At 40.2% G+C, this 18688-nt stretch overlaps 1 long non-coding RNA gene across 1 annotated transcript in view; it reads left to right on the top strand.

Moving 5' to 3' along the window:
• LOC132570606 (uncharacterized) overlaps positions 1-17982 on the top strand; it is a 41360-nt gene extending 23378 nt beyond the window's left edge. The window contains exon 3 of the long non-coding RNA XR_009555333.1: positions 16404-17982. This is a non-coding gene — a long non-coding RNA (uncharacterized LOC132570606). The remainder of the gene's footprint in view (positions 1-16403) is intronic.
• Positions 17983-18688: the final 706 nt, after the last annotated feature.

The raw sequence follows: 18688 nt of genomic DNA on the forward strand, positions 1-18688 counted from the left end.
CATTGAAACTTAATCCTACACTTCCTTCTATACACTTCCCCCCTCTTCAGTTCTTTTTATGAGAATGAGTTTTTTATTTTTAATTAATACTGTGGAGAGGAAATATGCATAATTATTACTTCTGGATTTTTTAAAATTGTTTCGTGGAGGATTTTTTATCTGTTCCACATAAACTAGTAAACGGTTCAGGAGATTGTTGCTCCATTTGTTACAATTACAAATAAAACTTAAAAAGTAAATTCTGTTTGTAATAATTGTTTGGATACACTATATTTTTAATATGCTAGTTGTGATAATTTCATGCCAAGTAAAATTGTCCATAGTCTTATTTTATGTTCCTAAAGTAACAGAATAACTTTCAACCTGGAAAAGAAAAAAGAAGTGCTAATGTAGAATTTTTTTCAATTTTTCCAAAAATTTCCGTTTTTTTCGAAAAAACCCGGAAAAAAACCTGGGCTTTTTTTCTGAGCTTCAAAATTTCTGGAAATTTTACATCTCTAGTCCTGACTTCCTTTGGATGAGGGCAGAATATACCTTTGACATAATTAGAGTTTCTTCACCTCATCGCCAAGCAACAACAGTACACATTTATTTGAAATTTGGAGGAAAATCTTCTGGAACATGTTTGAATCCCAGCACTTCTACTTCTAGAAATGAAGAACCACATCCTTTAAACCCCCTGTGGAGAAACGCCATCTTAGTTAATGTTGGTGCTTCATTGGAAGGGAACATTAAACTACTAAAGCAGGCTTTGGCCTAGCCTCCCTCCATCCCCTCCTTCCTTCCAGAGTTAAACCAGCGCCTCTAGGGGGAAAGCCTCCTAGAGGGGCAGGAAGTTCTTTAGCCTTAAGAACATAAGAGAAGCCATGTTAGATCAGGCCAATGGCCCATCCAGTCCAACATTCTGTGTCACACAGCGGCCAAATATATATATATATATATATATATATATATATATATATATATATATATATATATATATATACACACACACACACACACACACACACACACACACACACACACTGTGGCTAATAGCCACTGATGGACCTCTGCTCCATATTTTTATCTAACCCCCTCTTGAAGGTGGCCATGCTTGTGGCTGCCACCACCTCCTGTGGCAGTGAATTCCACATGTTAATCACCCTTTGGGTGAAGAAGTACCATGAATTCCACATGTTAATCACCCATGTTAATCACCCTTTGGGTGAAGAAGTACTTCCTTTTATCCGTTTTAACCTGACTGCTCAGCAATTTCATCGAATGCCCACGAGTTCTCGTATTGTGAGAAAGGGAGAAAAGTACTTCTTTCTCTACTTTCTCCATCCCATGCATTATCTTGTAAACCTCTATCATGTCACCCCTCAGTCGACGTTTCTCCAAGCTAAAGAGCCCTAAACGTTTCAACCTTTCTTCATAGGGAAGGTGTTCCAGCCCTTTAATCATTCTAGTTGCCCTTTTCTGAACTTTCTCCAATGCTATAATATCCTTTTTGAGGTGCGGCGACCAGAACTGCACACAGTACTCCAAATGAGACCGCACCATCGATTTATACAGGGGCATTATGATACTGGTTGATGTGTTTTCAATTCCCTTCCTAATAATTCCCAGCATGGCGTTGGCCTTTTTTATTGCAAACGCACACTGCCTTGACATTTTCAGTGAATTATCTACCACGACCCCAAGATCTCTCTCTTGGTCAGTCTCTGCCAGTTCACACCCCATCAACTTGTATTTGTAGCTGGGATTCTTGGCCCCAATGTGCATTACTTTGCACTTGGCCACATTGAACCGCATCTGCCACGTTGACGCCCACTCACCCAGCCTCAACAGATCCCTTTGGAGTTCCTCACAATCCTCTCTGGTTCTCACTACCCTGAACAATTTAGTGTCATCCGCAAATTTGGCCACTTCACTGCTCACTCCCAACTCTAAATCATTTATGAACAAGTTAAAGAGCATGGGACCCAGTACCGAGCCCTGCGGCACCCCACTGCTTACCGTCCTCCACTGCGAAGACTGCCCATTTATACTCACTCTCTGCTTCCTATTACTCAGCCAGTTTTTGATCCACAAGAGGACCTGTCCTTTTACTCCATGACTCTCAAGCTTTCTAAGGAGCCTTTGATGAGGAACTTTATCAAAAGCTTTCTGGAAGTCAAGGTAAACAACATCTATCGGGTCTCCTTTGTCCACAAGTTTGTTTACTCCCTCAAAGAAATGTAACAGGTTAGTGAGGCAAGATCTTCCCTTACAGAACCCATGCTGAGTCTTCCTCAATAACCTGTGTTCATCAATGTGCCTACTCATTCTGTCCTTGATAATGGTTTCTACCAACTTCCCCGGTATTGAAGTCAGACTGACTGGCCTGTAATTTCCTGGATCTCCTCTGGAACCCTTTTTAAAGATAGGGGTGACATTTGCTACCTTCCAGTCCTCAGGAACAGAGGCAGATTTCAATGAAAGATTACAGATTTTTGTTAGAAGATCCACAAGTTCAACTTTGAGTTCTTTCAGCCTTCCCCTCATTGCCTCCCCCCCTTCTGGAGTTAAATCAGCAACTCTAGGGGGAAAGCCTCCTAGAGGGGCAGGAAGTTCTTTTGTTCTTTTTTATTTGAGTTAGGCGGGAAAAAGGCCAGTTCTCAGCTGGCGCTCAAAGGAAGAGGTTGCCAGTGTGTGGGCTCCTGACTGTCGGAGAGGCCTACTCAAGAGGAGGAGGACCCCAGGCAGTCAGACCGAGTAAGTCATCCACAAGGCAGGGCAAGTTTAGACCAGGGACAGTAGGATGAGTTTAAAACCACGTTTTATTTGTCATGCTGGTTGCTGTGCGGGTGCTGTGTTGTGCTAAACTTTTACATGCAACTGTTTTTGTTTTGTTTTGTTTTTCTTTTCTTTTCTTTTTCTCTTTTAATTAAATATTGTTACTGTTTTGAATGCTGGCAGTCAAACTCTGTACCACATAGATCCCCAACCGCTTTAGACCACGCTTCATGAAGGGGGCCCCGGGGAAAGGGGGAAAGCCTGTGGTTGGATAAGGTGCCAATCCTCCAGGGGTTCCCCAAAGAAGTGCTGTGGTCTCTGTGAATCCCAAGTACAGGGTGGCAGAGGACCTTGAGGCCTGGCCTCAGAGCTGGACAGGGGGATTGGGAGTCCTGTTCCTCTCAATCCGAACCCCTAGACTGAGCAGGTGGTGGCAGCGAGCCCAAGTGGCCAAAGGAGAAATAGCTCCCTCCAGGAGTTGGCGACTCAATAGGGAGTTGACGGGACCGGGTCTGAAGGCAGAATCGGGCCGGTTCCGTCACACCCCCATATATAGATATGAGCCAATCAGCATAGCCGGGGTTTGCCTCTTCCCAAACACAAATCTTGGGAAGCAAGTTTGCCTTTCATGATGTATTTTTTCATGACGTTGGCTTGCTATTTATATTTTCCTGATCCGCAGTCATCTGGCAACTTACTTACTGTTTCATTGGGTAAGTTTAATTGCTCTATAATTCAAGGATCAAGAGCTACACAGGACTGTCTGTAGTTCAGAGAGACTATCCTTTGAAAGCTAGGCCTGTGCTTTTCAGTGTTATAAAAATGATTTTGGCTAAGTGGGACAATTCCATGTTAGGTATAGTGGACTGTCATTTTATTTTCATAGTTTCGACAGGCAGAGTTAATTCATTTTCTTATAAGTGAAACATCTCTTGGAAACAAGCAGCTGGTGCTCAGTTGCAAGTCATTTATGGTTTGGGACCTTTTTCTCACTACATTGAGCCAGTTGCTTTCCAAAGTACTTTTGATTCTTATTTTGGCTTTTTTTTTCTTTTTTTTTTTAAAAAAAATCCATGTTCAGGATTTTGCAGATCACTTTTAAAATTGTTCTTCCTTTTAACCATGCAAACTTGTCACTTTTTATACATCCATTATATTGTTTGATGCTTTTCTAATTGGATTAGGGATGTTAAAAATCTAAGCAAATTTTTACCTGGCTATTTGATTTTACCAAAATGATGTGCACCAATTACTCTAACGCTCTCTATATGGGGCTGCCCTTGACTCAGATTCGGAAGCTGCAGCTGGTGCAGAATGCTGCAGCCAGGCTACTAATGGGGCTTCCTCGTCAGGAGCACATTCAGCCTGTGCTGAGAGTGCTGCACTGGCTGCCTGTTGCGTACCAAATCCATTTCAAGGTCCTGGTATTAACCTTCAAAGCCCTATATTGCGTAGGACCTACCTATCTGCAGGACTGCCTTGCCCCACATATTCCCCAGAGAGCACTGCGATCAACTTCTCAAAAATCTTTTGGCTTTCTCTGGGCTAAAGGAGGCTAGGCTCAACTCCACCAGAGCAAGAGCTTTCTCGGTTGAGGCCCCAGTACTTTGGAACATCCTCCCAGAAGCCATCAGGGCCCTGTGGAATTTATCACAGTTCTGCAGAGCCTGCAAGACTGAATTGTTTCGGATGGCATATAACATCTAATGGGAGAGGGCTGCCACCACATCTGGATCCATAGTGCTTTTATTACTAACTGCCCAGGATCTGTGCGCGTGAGAAAGAAAATATTATATGATCTGCCTGAAGTAGCACCATTGTTATTTATCTGATTATTTTATTATTTTATTGTTTAATATTGTTTGTTTACTGTCTATTTTATGCTGTTAGCTGCCTTGAGTCTTTATGGAATGGGTGGGATATAAATATAATGTAAATAAATAAATCCTCCAGCAAGTCAGGTAGCATCCATGCTTCCAAATCATTCATCCCCATGAGTGTTCTCTCTCTCCATTTCTAAGGGAATCATCCCAAGCATTTCATCCTCATACTTCTCTGTGTTTGGAGAAGGGGATGGTGCACAAAACAGTATTTTAAGGTCCACTTTTCTGCTGCCATATCTATCATACTCCCTGCTTCACAAGGAAAGAACTGGCCATCAGTGCATTTAAATCATTCACTTGTAACTCCCACCTGAATTCTTGCTTTGACTCACTGCCATCCTTTCTGTTGATAAGCCTGAAATTATGAGGGAGGGGGTTATATAAATTTATTTCTTTCATCTACCAGTTCTGTTTTATTGACTTGGATTGTTCAAAGCTTCAGTGAGTCTCCATAATCCTTGCCCAGACATTTGAGCCACATTATACTGGATAAAATAACAGGTTCCAAAATGTAACAGAGCAAGTGTAAAAGCTATTCGGCATGAAAGATGTGATGACATTCATTGCCTAAACATCAAATTGGTCATGAACCTTCAAGAATTTTGACCAGACTGGATATTTTAGAAAGGGAATGAATTGGTTGCTGCTGAGCATGATGGACCCCAGCATGAAATCTGATTAGCATTGTGTGACTTGTTAGCACTGAAAAGGTCACCCCACAATAGGTTTGAGAGTGACAAGCTATCTAGGCCCATCTCTGGATTGTGATAATGAGATGTATAAAGGCAATTCTGATTTTGTCTTATGGGATGAAAATGTGTTTTTAATTGTTTGAACTGAGAGAGGTTAGCATGAACACGTAAACTGGTTAATGTACCTGACAGCATTCTCTGCCTTCTGTGAAGGCTGCTTTAATCTGTGGGGGTGGGGTGACAACCAGGGCTTTTTTTGAGCAGCAGCACACAGGAACACAGTTCTGGTTGGCTTGGCATCAGGGGTGTGTGGCCTAATATGCAAATGAGTTCCTTCTGGGCCTTTTTTAACAAAACCTGTGTGAAACAATGGTGATGTCAAGGGTATGGCCTAATATCCAAATGAGTTCCTCCTGGGCTTTTTAAAAAACAAAAAAAGTCATGGCAATGACGACATTTCTTCATTTGAGAAAAGCTGTATTTTTGACACTTGCATTTGCCTCAGCCAACTAGCATGACTTAAAATAGCATTCCTGACTACCATAACATTTTAGCAAGTATAAAAATAGCAAAACCTAAATTGACTCTCATATTCTGAAAGGAAAATATGTGGACTAGCAGCAGTCAGTGTACAAATAGCAGGATAGTCAAAATGGCAGGTGAGTTACAGTAATACAGCACCGCAAACCTATGCAAACCTCAGAAAAAAGTCTCACAATATTCAATTAGGCTTTATGTGTGCAAGGTTTCCAACCGATACATCTAGGGGGTCTCAGCATAAAGAGATTGGTGTGTGAAGGGAATGGTAAGAAGAAACCCTTGTGCTGAGCAAAGCAGCTGTCAAGAAATTAGGAAAAAGAGCCCCCGAGGGAACAGAGTAGGAGTGGAGGAAGCCTTCCAACAAGAGCAGATTTCATTTTTTCTTTTTTTTTGTGTTTTCCTTTTAATCAAAGAACACATTGTTCTGCTGCCACAGTTTATTGTATGGAGAAAAAAGAGCAAAGTAACTGAATCAAAGCAGTCCTCCCCAAAAGGGGGGATGTGCATTGAACAAGATGATGGTGTATATGCGTGTGTGTGTGGGGGGGAGAGAAATCAACAAGTTAAGAACTGGACGGAAATCTGTTAGTGCTGGAAATCTGCTGTTAGTGCTGGAAGTCTGCTGTTGTGTTCCACTATTCTAATGATGCTCATTTGTCTCTGATGCCTTGGAGTTCTGTGCTCATGACTGAATCAGGTATTAGGCTGTTCAAGCAGACTTTGTAAAGCCCCAAAGGGCAATGATTGCATCTGCTGTGATTAGGTTTACCTAAAAGAAATGGCCAACCCTTTCCCCAAACTCAGCTTATCTGAGGGGATGAAAAGGGAACAACACAGTATTTTCCAGTCATTCAAATAGATCAATGGTATTGACTATAGATTCATAGTATTGTGTAAAAGACAAGATAAATTTTTAAAATGGGCTATGAAGTAACAGGACCAAGACAAAGTCAATAAAGAGAGAGCTTTTTCTTCAACTAGAACTCGGCATCCTGAAGTTGTTGGGCAATAGATTCAGGATGCACAAAAGGAAATATTTTTGTAGTGGTTAGTTGTCAGATGAGGATTTGGAAGGGTCACATCCCCAGTTTACCACGGAAGCTTGCTGGGTAGGGTTGTCAGCCTCCAGGTGGGGTCTGGAGATCTCCCAGTATTACAATTGATGTCCAGTTGACAGATTAGTTCCCCAGGAGAAAATGGTTGCTTTGGAGGTAGGGTTGCCAGACCCCCACCAGGGGTGGGGGAACCCCTGTGGGATGCTTCCCTGCCACCAGCCAGTTGGCTGGCAGGGAAAAATCCCACAGATAAGTGGCTCAAAAGGTGATATGATGATATCACCCAGAAGTGACATCATCACATTGTCGACATTGTGCAATGATACTCTAGGTTTTGGGCAAATCTCTAGTGTAAAATCAGCCACAAACCATAGAGTTTTGCCCCAAAACTAGAGTTCCATCCCCACATTGGTGACATGATGATGAGCCCGCCTTTGGCGGGGGAGGGCGGGATACAAAAATAAATTATTATTATTATTATTATTATTATTATTATTATTATTATTATTATTATTATTATTATTATTATTATTATTATTATTATTATTATTATTATTATTATGTCACTTCTGGGTCTTTCAGAAATAAGATCCCAGAACAGACCCAGGACTCCCCTGTCTAGTGCCAGTTGGACCTGTACTCTGTACTCAGCATTGTACTCTGCTGAGGTCCCTCCCTTCCTCAAGCCACAACTGCCCCAGGCTTCATCTTATAAATCTCCAGAAATGATCCTAGCATTCTAGAGCTGGCAATCAAATTGCTGGGTGACCTTGGACCAATAATACACTCAGCTTAATCTACCTACCCCTGCAGGATTGTTGTGAGGATAAAATGAAGGGGGAGGAGAGAATATAGTAAGCAACTTTGGGTTGCACTGGATAAAAAAGTGTGACATAAATGATGTGTGTAAAATGCTCTTCTAATTAAATTGTGGGATTCACAGCCTGGGGAAATAATGATGCCCATGAGAACAGATTGGGTTAGGTAGGGATTAGACAGATTCTTGGTGGATTCATGGAGGCTACTAACCATGGTGAGTCAAGGCATTAGAAACCCTTTGAATGCCAATGTGAGGAGACAGCATCAGGGAAAGGCCTTAGCCTCTGGTGCCCTGCTTGTTGGCCCTCCAGGGCAATTGGTTTGGCTGCTGTGTGAAGCAGTATGCTGGGTTAAGTGGGCTCTTTTTATGTTCCTAAATCAGGGCTCTTTTTATATTCCTAAATAGAAATAAATCTATTTTAATCCTCTTTATCACCCAACTATCCTGTTTATGCAAATTTTGATCAAATTATGCAGAATTACTCTGACCTGATCTGATTTAAAACTTTTAAAAGACTTTATAACATTGTATGTAGACAATATGCAGTTCCATAGATTAAGTTTACACTACTCCCTAAACTAATCTAGTAAATGAATATCCCTGGATAATGGCTTCAAGGCTTTTGTCCAGAACTAGGTCCTTGAAGTGTTTTGAACTGCCTGCAAGAACACATATTTGGGAATATGCAAGATTTTGCTATCGCTCTAAAACCCTGAAGCTTTCATGCTGTGAATGCCAAGATCATTTCTTGTAGCATGGAAGCAAACATCCAGCTGAGATATGCCTCCCTGCAGCTCATTTTCCAAGCTACACAGAGAGTCAAAAGCTCCAGATCTGTGCTTCAGCCTTATGCTTTAAATCCTATGAAAGTATCACACCATGCTAGAGAATGGAGATGATTGGAGTCAGTTGCTCTAATTAAAAAAAAACAAAGAAATGCACTTGAACATGTATATATGAATAGTTTCCTTGGTGCTCAAATGATACTACCCAGAATGGAGCAGTTTTTGCAAGCAAGGAATCTTCAGATGACTCCTGGAGCTCCGTACCTTCTCCAAAATTCCAGACAGAGATTAAACTGTGAAATGATCAAGAGATAGATTAAGTCTGAGAAAAAATACCCAACTGCTAGCTATAGCTGCTGTAGGTACATCTTGCCTCATTACCTGAAGCAATCCTGTTCTGATATCATATGGATGTGTGTGTGTTTCCCTGGTTTTATAACATGGATTTTCTTGATTAAGGTTTGTTGAATTCATTATTTAGTTATTCACTTTAGTTCAATGATTTAATAAAACTTTATTGCTATAGCCAGAGGCTATTAGAGAACAGATTAAAATGATTGATACAATCAAGAACTTTACATAAAAAGTTAAGCTCTAATAATTTTTTTAAAAAATCATGTATATATGCTAGTCAGAGGCATCACATTAAAATAAATCAGCATTTTAAGCCTCTGTTTTCCCACATACCTTGTTTAAATTCCTTTGATGAAATTGCAAATAATGCAACCTGTAAGATATACCTTTAAATTTATTAGTTGGAAGATAGGCAATTATACCCTATGATGACCAACCAATACATTGAGAAAGATGAAAAGAATGGAACATTGCACTGGGACTTGGATGACAGGAGTTTTCCAGACTACGTTAGTTGCATTTTCATTCACTGATCTTACCAGAGGTCGGTCGGTCTGTCTATCAGTCTGTCTGTCTGTCTCTCTCTCTCTGTGAACAGACAACTTCATCAACATCCCAGTGTTGCCCTAGTTTTATCTTTTGAAAACTCATACTTTCCCCCCATTGTGAGATGAATTTGCAAGACAGTCTCTTCCTTGGAATCTGAACATTTCCCCCTGCCTCAAGAATTGCTGCCCAAACCTGCCCAGAAAGGTGATAACTTTTCTTACATTCAAAGAGGCTGAAACACCAGAGCTAGTTTAAAGGATTGCATAACATCCAGAGACCACAAACATCCAGAGACCACCCTGCTCTAGCATAGAGCTGAACAGCCTTCAAGCTCTTTTTAGTATACTGGAGATCCAGAGTCCACTAGCTGGAGCCAAGTACAAAATGGCTCCCTCAGAAGGCAATTGGGCACATGAAGATGCTTTGAATTGAATCAAACCATTGTTCCATTGAAGTCAGTATTGTCTACTCAGACTGGCAGTGGCTGTCCATGGTCCCCAGTAGAGGAATGTGACAAAAGGCAGAGACAGGACAGCTCCCTTCGAAACATTACATCCATGTGAACTGAGAATCTGCCAACAGTATGTATCTGATGTTTTCTTTTCCCCTGCCAGAATGATAATGGAACTGTTGAGTCTCTCTCTTTCTTTCTGTGTGAAGGTGTCTATCTTAACCTATTTGGAAACCACTGATTGCATTCATGTGTTCGGCATGATGCACTTGATACGTGTGTGTGTCATTTTGTGTGAATTGGGCAATGCTTCAGTTTTTCATTTGTGTTCGGCTTCCATACATTTGAAGTGGACTCTTGATTAGCCAGCACAGGATAAAAAAATGGATTACAGTCTTGCCCATCCTGCTGAGGTGTACAGGTATGGTTTTACTGCAAATGCTAGTGGTGTTGAAAATGGCTCTTTTATTTCTATAGTAGAATATGAAAAGGACTTTAGTTTTCCCAGCACCATGTACTGCTGCTGTGCTGGCCCATAGATGTCATGACACAGATGTTCTTCTGCAATTGGATAAAATTGGCTTATGAGATTTCACTTAACATTATGTCTTTAGAGTTTACAGCAGGTAATAAATGTTAAGAGCTTAATAGAAATGATTATATTAACACCATAAATTTTATGTGTCAGATAATTACAAGCATATCCCTCTAAAACATCATAGCAGGGAGGTTTGCTTAGAAGTTAAGTAGTCTAGAGATTACTGAACCATATATTTGAACCCATATTGATCACTTATTGACTCTTTCATATACGGTCAGTGTATTACCTTTGTTAAAAGTGTGGCTAATGTTTCTCTGTAACACATGCAATCAATTGGGTGTGATTATACTAATTTCTTTAACCTTGAAACACAGCTTTCTCAGCCCCTGCCAGAATGATAATGGAACTGTGAGTGGTCCCTGTGCGCCTGTATCTCTTTCTCCTACTTAAAAATCCCTGATTGCTTTCCTACATTTTGATAGCATAGGCTTGGTATTTTTCCTGCAACATGCGTTATTAGGAAACTAGATTTGGAATTATTATGGAGGTAGACAGTTTCTTTGCATATTAAAATCCCATTAAATTTAATACTATAATTGTCACATATATAGTTAGACTCTCCACCTGTTCTCCATTAACAAAATCTTGATTATGTATGCTCACTTTGTGACTCCCATGGCAGCCAGGCAGCCCAATCCTTATATACACACCTAAGTGTGAAGATGAATTGAGAATGACTTCTATTAACAAAGCCAGGGCTATTTGGGTTTATTATCTGGTCACAGGGACATATTTATCCCATTATGCTGCCTGCTGTTTTCATTACAGTTATAAGCATTTGCTACCAAATGTCAGTTACATAGGTTAGAATTCAGTAGTACTGGCCAGATGAACCATCTGCTCTGCCACACCTCACTGTACCCTCTTGTGTTTTAAAAGGCAAAGTACTTTTTGGGAGAAGGGAGGAGGCAGCAGTGGAATGATGAAGATTCAATAGGGGGTGCTGCCCTCTGTGGCCCCCACTGACTATGGCCCTGTTTCAGGCTCATTCACTTGTTCATCTTCAAACTCTGTATATACCATTAAATGCCAACAATGCCCTTCCATTTTCTTTATAGGGCAAACTCTATGCAAAAGGATACATGGACACAAATTTGACATCAAGAACTACAAAACTGAGAAACCAGGGGCTGTGGCTTACTGGCAGAGCATCTGTTCAGTATGCAGAAGGTCTCAGTTCAATCCTCAGCATCTCCAGTTAAAAAGATCACGTAGGAGGTGATGTGAAAAACCAGCCTGAGACCCTGGAGAGCCACTGCTGGTCTGAGTGGACAATATTGACTTTGATAGACCAAGGGTCTAATTCAGTATAAGGCAGCTTCGTGTGTTCATCTGTTCCGGGACATTCAGTGGGGGACCTCAAAGTAACTGTTCAATTTCAAAGGAACTTCAGAAACAGACTAGAACAAGAGATTGCTAAATTATAAGTTATTACAACTCTCAGGACAATGGAATCCTTAGGACTTAATATAAACATTGGTTTCTTATGTCACTACCCATGCTAACATCATTCAGTTCCTGCATCTGCTTTAAACTCCTTTTTTATGTTGTATGTGTATGCTAATTTGCTACTATTCATAAGTCTTACCAGTCATCCTTATCCAGTTTTAGCTGTATTTACTGCTCAGTTTTTTATGCATCTTGACTCTTAATTGGCCTTTCCGAGCAGTACCCTCCTCGCCTGTAATCGCTGGTGACTTCTGTTTCAGTGTATCTGAAAAAACTGCTGCTTCAGACCAACACTGCTAGCCACCTGAATCTGTGCTTAATATATAAATACTTTGAAAAGGTAAGCCTATAAAAGCAATCCTCTTAATTGACAAAACCTATATAGCATGGCTGATTTTTAGTTACATATCTGCTCTTTCTTTTCACTGGAAGTCCCCATATCCTCTTGCTTTTTCCTCATTCTTTGTCTCCTTCCCACCAACCAGCTAATCTACCTCTATCTGCTCTCCCGCTTCAGCTTTCCTTTCTTTCCTCCTCCTGGCAGCCTCTAGCTGGGAAAACTACAGCCTAATTTCATGGTGCCAGCCACCGTGCTGAAGAACACCTCATTTCCCCCTGTATCCTTTCCACACACAATTTCCTCTTTCTCTCCTTCTGGCAGCCCCCGATACCCTCAATTTTCCTGCTTGCTTCTCTCCTAAAGGTAAAGGTAGTCCCCTGCGCAAGCACCAGTCGTTTTCGACTCTGGGGAGATGTTGCTTTCACAACGTTTTCACGGCAGACTTTTTACAGGCTGGTTTGCCATTGCCTTCCCCAGTCATCTACACTCTCCCCCCAGCAAGCTGGGTACTCATTTTACCGACCTTGGAAGGATGGAAGGCTGAGTCATCTGGAGCCAGCTACCTGGAGCCAGCTACCTGAACCAGCTTCCGCTGGGATTGAACTCAGGTCGTGAGCAGGGGCTCCGACTGCAGTACTGCAGCTTTACCACTCTGTGCCACAGGGCTCTTTTCTTCTCTCCTACTCACCCACTAACCTGCCTTTTATCTGCCCCTCATCTTCAGCTATATTTATAATTTATTTATTTCATTTATATCCTGCCTTTCTTCCACTGGGACCTACAGCAGCTTACATCATTCCCCTCTCCTTCATTTTATCCTCACAACAATCCTGTGAGGCAATTTAGGCTAAATGAGGTCCTTGGTAGAATAGGGATTCAAATTTGGTCTTACCACATGGTCTTTTTTGAGGTGGCTGCTGTTGAACAGTGTTAAGCAGCCAGTCTTAGGCGAGTCATTCAAATCATGTGGTAGTACTACCAAGCCTGGCCAAAACAACACTGCAGAGGCGCCTCCCTTGTACAGGAAAAAAAAAATCACTTGGAAGGCTGGCACTATTATTGTGATTGCCTATAGTAATGGCCACTTAGGGCACTTGTTCGTACAGTTGCTCTTCTATTGGTGAGTATAATCCCACCAAAGTATTTAAAATAAGATGTCAAACCTGTGGCATTTTTCAAGTTGGTAGAAAGATCTGTCCCGTCTGTTCATTGTTCCTGTCTCTGGATTTAAGCATCCAGATGGAGCAATATAGAAAATTAAATATATCAACAATATATTAACAAATAGAGGGTTTGGGGGTTCAGGTTAGTAAACATCTGACTGCTTAATGAATATGCCTAATTTCTATGCTATATTCTAAACTTGCTCACTATTGCTGTGCTGTATCTGATGATTGTGAGTACTGCCAATGCTCATTTATTTTATTCCAAAAATTCTCAAGGAATTAGTTAACCACCATACAATGAGCAAGTTTCAAAGTACAAAAGTCAACAGTCCTTAGTGTTCAGGCAGCTGACTCAACAAAACATCCTAAGTTACCTCATGATGCCTGAGCAATTCCTTGGATAGTCAACTACTTGGAGAAAAACTATTCTGAACTTTAGTAGAGGTTTAATGAAATGTTTTTTTTACAGGTGATATTATTTATCACCATACCATGAAATGCTCCAGCTAACTATTTCCACATTAAGCCTCTCCTAAAGGAACAGGATATTTGTTCTTCAAGCTTGTTGACAACTCCAACAGTTCTTCACATTGAGTGTGAAGTTGACGGGCCTCAACCAGTAAAGAAAGAACCCCTTGGTGTGTGTGTGGTGGGGGAGTTAGATACTACAGCAGTGTGATGGTCCGTATGCCAAGTTCACTTCAAGGACCTGCCTTTGATTTTGGATCCAGACTCATTCAACTTCAGCATGATTGTTACATCATTCCTGCCTTTGTCTTCCCTTCATAGTCATGTGCTTTCTGATCATGTTTTGGGCATCCAGCAGCATTATCCTAATCACATTTACTGAGAAGTAAATCCATGGGTTTTCTTTTTTTTAAGATAAGTGTCTTTGGCTATGACCCAAATCTTCAGTCTTATGTATTCTTCAGGCTGCCATCCTTCACACAGTTCTGCATACTCCAATGAAATCAATGACTTCAAATATTGGTAACTGAGCATAGAATTAAAATAAAAAACTGTAGATTGAATTCTTGATTTAAAATACTATCATCTAGATGTAATGTTTCTGGGGTGCATGCTGGGGAAATGCACATATTTTTGTTCATTGCTTTTTTTGTAGAAAAAGCCCAGCAGGAGCTCATTTGCATATTAGGCAACACTGTCTGGCCTGGGAGCACATGGCTGCTCCAGTGGGCTCCAGCAGAAAAAAAAGCTCTGTTTTTGTTTCATTTTTAATGTATTTATTATTTGTCTTTATGTACTTGTTACCTATTTATTTTCCCTATTTATTAGTTTCTATTGGTTTTAATGGGAAGCATATTTGTGGTTGTAATTTTCATCTTATCCAATTGGAATGCAATTCTCAAGGACTATACTGCATATGCAAGTGACCCAACCCACTAAATTTCAGGCAGATAGGAGAAAGGATTCTCACAGGCAGTTACAATTTCCCTTGCACAGTGGGCAAAGTCAGAGATTCAGCTACCCAAGAAAGAATGTAGGGTTGGCACAAATCGTATATGATAGAGGGATACTTGTGTCATAAATTGTGCATTCATGTTTGAAGGAGAGAATGGTAGGTCCTTTTATAAACAAAAATAAGAAGAGTTTAATTAAGCTGTTCCTATGTCTTACCTCAAAGCATATTTCTCATGTGCAAACTCTGATACTAGAAATTGGCTTTAACAACCTTTCCCCATATGCTTTATTTTTGTTTAAATCAGATTTCATGTACCTTACAAAATATCAATTCAGATTGTACAAAGTGTATGACTTCTGGTTTCTGAATTCCCCTAGTATGGTTTGCTTCTCACCATATACATGTATCTTACAACCCAGCTCACTTGATGGCATTATTGAAGTGAAAATATCCGCATGAAAAGCCGTTCATTTGGGGACCTGAATATTCCAAATTAGACTGTATTTTTACGTGCTTCCAGGGTTGTTAGCTTTTATTGCCAGATTTTAAGCAGTAGATGTTTCTCAAAGGCCACAGTTGCTATATTTAGAAATTTACATGTAATCTAGATTTCATGTTTCTATCCCCTGCTGTGTTAAGCAAAAGAAACAGATAATCTGGTTAGAGTATTCTGCAGCTTTTTACATGTAGCTGCTGAAATTGTTTACACTGGAGGGAAAATTGAGGAACAGTGATGACATTGATTATCACTAATAATTTTGCACTTCTTTGGAAGGTCAGAGGTCCAGAAGATTCCATTTTCTTCTTTCTCTGATAAAAGAACAAATTATATTTATATATGCATAGAATTTGCTTGGGCTATTTTTGTTGGAGACCACTGTGTGAATTCATATTAAAATTGACCTTTTGTTAAGGGTAATGACTGTTCCTTTCTGAAGGTTTTTAGTTGCCAAAATGCTCTGAGTAACCTTGATTCTATTTAAGGATTAAGAATATGAAATGGTGCCACAGAACTATGAATACTGAAAGTATTCTTATCAGAGCACTTCAAATATTAATATAGTTGCATGCTTTACCAGTAAGCAATGGAAACTAATCTTGGGTACTTTATACTGTATTTTGTACCACTTTATGAAGAATGTGTTTTATCCAACATAGATATTAATTTCATTCATGTGTAGGCAAAAGTAACATAATATATAATCCATTTTTTAAATGCAAGGTGCTGTTCCTAGGAATGTTTAAACTTTATCATTTGTTATTATATGCTACCTTTCTTTGCTGAGATTGCACAGGAGGCTGAATTGAATCTGAATCACCTTTCAATCATTCATTTTTGTATGTTCCTTTTATGTGGTTGATACTATTTATGGACTATGAAAGTAGTAAAAATTGACATTGTTATCTTCTGTTTCATCTGTTATTTAAATACATTTATCAATTTCAATTAGTAGGCTCAGGGTGGATTATTGCATGTTTTCCCCACAAATCTGTTAACACCCTTTTGTACTTTTGTGAATGTTTCAACAACACAGAAGTCAACCATGATGGCAACAGGCCAGGACACCAAGATCTGGACTGAATATAGAGGAATCCTGAAGGATGCTCCAAAGTGCTCCAGCTGCTGCAATCAGAAGAAAGGACTGTCATAGTGACATCTTTTAACACTGCAGAGAAGGCTGCCAAGATGATGATGATGAGTCCTCTTCACTGAGTCCTTTAAAATTGGTCTAGACAAGCAGTAGGGAATTATCTTCAGGGAACAATTTTGATCTGGCGGAGAGGACAAGTGGATGAGCTAGTAGGCCTTAGTAGCCTTTAATTTCTATTATTCATATTTCATCAGTCAACACTTGTATCAAGACAAGAAATTCAGTGCCACCCAAATTAGTGTCATTTAAAATTTTTGGATTGCTGTCAGCAATTATTTCATAGCTGCATGTTCAATAGACCTGTTAACCTGTAAGGATGCACTCTTCAGATGGTAAAGCCAAAATGATGCCTCCCATGATAGAAAGTGACAGCAGAAGGTAGAGACAAAACCTAGCCTTTAATTGTTGTCTGCATGTACGAAGCAACAATCTGGATATACTTTGGTCACTTTTCTGCCAGTGGCTAAAATCTGAGGCTTGGAGATAGAAAATTTCTAATTACAGTTCAGCCTTGAGGCTCAGCAGGTAGCTTTGTGTGGGCCCTAGAAGCTCTCCCCCTTAGATGCTAAGCCATATATGTTGCCCTGCATTCTTTGGGAGGAAGATAAGAACAGTGATCATGCCAAGAATTTTGAAGCTGCCTTCACAACTTGGATTTGCCTCATATCAAAGTTTTCAGTTCCACAACCATGAACTTTCTTTTTCATGGTCACACAAAAATTTTAAGTGGAAGATAGGCTAACAATACCTCAAATAAAATAAACATTTTTGAAAACACAGTTCATTCAGAATGCACAATATATTTATCTGAAATGGTCTTGGCCAGCCAACCCCCCCCCCCAAAAAAATCATATTTGCTTCTCATTTGATTGTTTTCATTTACAAAGATTTAAACATGCTAATTCTAGTGAAACCAATGGAATAAGTACTCGGAATACTGGGAATTCCATGAATGGAGAAACAGGGTAAATCTTATTTCTAATAATTTAAGTTGGCATTTCTTTGGATAATTAAATCCAGTGACTGAAGCTGTGAATGGGCAAGACAGATCTACTGCTGCAGCTGTGGGGGTGAGGAAGAAGGCAGGAGGCTGGGAGAGTGATGGGGAGGCAAAAAGAGTGAGTGATGGGGTGGGAGGCAGAAAGAAAGTGATGAGGTAAGAGATGGAAAAAGCAAGAGATATGATGGGATGGGGGCAAGAAAGAAAGTGGAGGAGTAGAGTAAGAATAGGGATGGCAGGAAGGAGAAAGAGTGTGAGAGAAGTAGGGGGAGAAGGGAAGAAACAAAGGTTGGGGGTGAATGTGTGAAAACCTCATTTTAATTGGCCCAGGGGGAGGGAAAGGTATTAAAGCTTTTTCTGTGCTCTTTGCCTAATGAAATGGCCCCCATTGGTTCAATCATACATATCTGCATCACAGATTAACCTTTGATCCTGTCCAGTGAATAAACTTATTTTTGTGAATTTTTTTATTGTTTATGAATTCCAGGTTCATTATGATGGAAGGATAAAGATAGTGGCTAAACGTAAAAACTGTATCGTAATAGGTGATTTTAACTACTCGCAGATTGATTGGGTCAATATGTGTTCTGGTCGAGAGAAAGAGACTGAGTTTCTTGATGCTCTCAATGACTGTGCTATGGAGCAGATGGTCTCAGAACTTAACAGGGGTGGGGCGATCCTGGATTTGGTCCTAAGTAATGCCTTAGACTTGGTGAGAGATGTAAAAGTGATCGCACCGCTTGGGAGCAGTGATCATAACGTTATTGATTTCGCCATTTGTATAAATAGAGAGTTGCCCCAAAAGACTGGCACAACCATGTTTAACTTTAAAAGGGGTAAATTCTCTGAGATGAGGAGGCATGTGAAGAGGAAACTGAAAGGAAAGGAAAATACAGTCAAAACCCTTGGGGAAGCTTGGAGGCTATTTAAAACTGCAATCCTAGAAACTCAGATAAAATATATACCACAAGTTAGGAAAGGCACGAACAAGTATAAGAAAAGGCCTGCATGGTTAACAAACAAAGTAATGGAAGTTGTAAAAGGTAAGAAGGACCCCTTTAAGCGGTGGAAAGCCAGTCCAAGTGAGATTAATAAAAGGGAACACAGGCTGTGGCAAATCAAATGCAAGACTGTGATCAGGCAGGCAAAAAGGGACTATGAGGAGCAT

Source organism: Heteronotia binoei, chromosome 4, assembly GCF_032191835.1.
Source record: "Heteronotia binoei isolate CCM8104 ecotype False Entrance Well chromosome 4, APGP_CSIRO_Hbin_v1, whole genome shotgun sequence".
NCBI lineage: Eukaryota > Metazoa > Chordata > Lepidosauria > Squamata > Gekkonidae > Heteronotia > Heteronotia binoei.